Source organism: Lathyrus oleraceus, chromosome 3, assembly GCF_024323335.1.
Source record: "Lathyrus oleraceus cultivar Zhongwan6 chromosome 3, CAAS_Psat_ZW6_1.0, whole genome shotgun sequence".
NCBI classification, from domain to species: Eukaryota; Viridiplantae; Streptophyta; class Magnoliopsida; order Fabales; family Fabaceae; genus Lathyrus; species Lathyrus oleraceus.
In genome coordinates this window covers 420,317,784-420,321,156 of record NC_066581.1, presented here as the reverse complement: position 1 = coordinate 420,321,156, position 3,373 = coordinate 420,317,784, and positions in this window count along the sequence as shown.

Below are 3,373 nucleotides of genomic sequence, written 5' to 3'. Positions count from 1 at the left end.
CCACAAGGTCTAACATTTCCACACTAACTCCCTACGAATTCTTCAATTATATTCCAATTTTCGTTCATCTCAACAGTTCACAAATTCAACATATATCATCCAATCATAGGTAAAACAATGGTCTATCACTACCCAGTACATATCATCTCATAATACCCGTTAATTGATGATAAACCCCCCTTACCTGAGTTAATCCGGCAGCTTCCGAGCTCCAAGCTTCTCCTTCCTTCAACCTTCGTTCTCTGGCTTTTTGCCCTTTCTGCCTCTTTTCCCTTTCCACGTGAAATTAACCTTTTTACCAAAAAAATGGGATTTTTCTAAATTCCAACTTATATATTATTCCAATAAATAATTATCCCAATAATTATTATTCCAAAATAATAATAAAATAATAATAATCCAAACTTCCAATTATTCAATTAAATTAATAAATAAAATATTAATTTAAATTAAATAATTAGCTTAGTTTAATTGGGGTGTTACAACTCTCCCCCACTAAAAGAGTTTTCGTCCTCGAAAACATACCTCAATCGAACAACTCCGGATAAGCCTCCTTCATCTGGCTCTCCAGTTCCTAAGTCACATTGCCACCTGCTGGTCCTCCCCAAGCTACCTTCACCAAGGCAATCTCTTTACCCCGCAACTGCTTCAACTCTCGATCCTCGACCCTCATAGGTGATGTTTCAACAGTCAGGTTATCTCTCACCTGTACATCATCTACTTGGACTACATGTGACGGATCATGAATGTACCTCCTCAACTGAGACACATGAAAAACATCATGCAAATTCGCAAGCGACGGCGGTAAAGCGATGCGATAGGCTACCTCTCCTATCTTCTCCAAAATCTGATAAGGACCAATAAATCGAGGTGTCAACTTCTTCGACTTCAAAGCTCGACCAACACCGGTTATCGGGGTAACACGAAGAAACACATGGTCTCCCTCTTGGAACTCAAGGGACTTCCTCCTCTTATCATGATAACTCTTCTGACGACTCTGAGTAATTCTCATCTTCTCCTGAATCATCTTAATCTTTTCCGTAGTCTGTTGAACAATCTCCGGTCCAACCACAGCACTCTCACCGGACTCATACCAACATAAAGGCGTCCGACATCTCCTACCATACAAAGCTTCAAACGGTGCCATACCAATACTCGAATGAAAACTATTGTTGTAGGTGAACTCAATCAAAGGCAAATAACAATCCCAAGCACCTCCTTTTTCCAAAACACAAGCTCTCAAAAGATCTTCTAATGACTGAATCGTCCTCTCAGTCTGACCATCAGTCTGCGGATGATATGCAGAACTCAATCTCAGCTTAGTTCCCAAAGCCCTCTGCAAACCTTCCCAGAACTTCGATGTAAATCTAGGATCTCTGTCCGAAACAATACTAGACGGAATACCATGCAAACTTACAACCTTCTCAATATACAACTCAGCCAACCTCTCTAACGGATAATCCATTCTGATCGGAATGAAATGAGCCGACTTCGTCAATCTATCAACAATCACCCAAATAGCCTCAAAATTCTTACTTGTTCTCGGCAAACCAGAAACAAAATCCATACCGATACTATCCCACTTCCACTCTGGAATAGCCAACGGTTGCATTAGCCCAGACGGCTTCTGATGCTCAATCTTTGACTTCTGACAAGTCAAACAGGAGTAAACAAAACTCGCAATTTCTCTTTTCATTCCCGGCCACCAAAATAGCTTTTTCAAATCATGATACATCTTCGTAGCCCCAGGATGAATACTCAAGCCACTACGATGTCCTTCCTCCAGAATACTCTTCTTAAGTTCGGTCACATCCGGAATACACACCCGACTACCAAATTTTAAAATACCATTCTCATCAACTCTGAATTCGCCACCTTGACCTTGATTCACTAAAGTCAACTTATCCACCAAAAGCATATCAGATTTCTGACCCTCTCTAATCTCATCCAGAATACTACTCGTTAACTTCAACATTCCCAGTTTAACACTATTGTGAGTACTTTCACACACCAAACTCAAATCTCTAAACTGCTCAATTAAATCCAATTCTTTAACCATTAACATAGACATATGCAATGATTTCCTACTCAATGCGTCAGCCACTACATTTGCTTTACCCGGATGGTAATTCAAACCAAAATCATAATCCTTCAGAAATTCTAACCATCTCCTCTGTCTCATATTTAGCTCTTTCTGATCAAACAAATACTTCAAACTTTTATGATCACTGAAAACCTCAAATCTTGATCCGTACAAATAATGCCTCCACAACTTCAGAACAAACACCACAGCTGCCAACTCTAAATCATGTGTCGGATAGTTCCTCTCATGAACCCTTAGCTGTCTCGAAGCATAAGCTATAACCTGCTTATTCTGCATCAACACACCACCTAAACCCAACAATGAAGCATCACAATAAACCTCGAATAGTTCCGACGAACTCGGTAATATCAGAATAGGAGCAGTAGTTAACCTTCTCTTTAACTCTTGGAAACCTTCTTCACATTTTGAATCCCAAACAAACGCTTGCCCCTTTCTAGTCAACATTGTCAACGGTAACGCCAACTTAGAGAATCCCTCAATAAACTTCCTATAGTAACCTGCCAGTCCAAGAAAACTTCTTATTTCAGAAACTGACTTCGGAGCTTCCCACTTAGATACCGCTTCTATCTTAGAAGGATCAACAGCCACACCACCTCTTGAAATCACATGACCAAGAAAACTAACTTCTTCTAACCAAAATTCACACTTGGATAGTTTAGCAAATAGCTTCTTTTCTCGTAGAACTCCCAAAACCACTCTCAAATGCTCAACATGCTCTTCTTCAGATTTCGAATACACCAAAATGTCATCAATAAATACCACAACAAACTGATCTAGGTACGGATGGAAAATCCTATTCATATACTCCATAAATACACCAGGCGCATTAGTCACACCAAAAGGCATCACAGAATACTCATAATGTCCATACCTTGTTCTGAAAGCAGTCTTCTGAATATCCTCAGTTTTCACACGTATCTGATGATACCCAGATCTCAAGTCTATTTTGCTGAACACACTAGCACCAACCAATTGATCCATCAAATCATCAATCCTCGGTAAAGGATACCGATTCTTGATCGTCACTTTATTCAGTTGCCTGTAGTCCACACACAACCTCATAGTACCTTCTTTCTTCTTAACCAACAACACTGGTGCACCCCACGGTGACACACTCGGACGAATGAATTTCTTATCCAACAAATCTTCCAACTGACTCTTCAATTCAGCTAGCTCAACAGCAGACATACGATAAGGAGCCATCGATATCGGTCTAGTACCAGGTACCAAATCAATCGAGAACTCAACTTCACGCTCTGGCGGTAATTC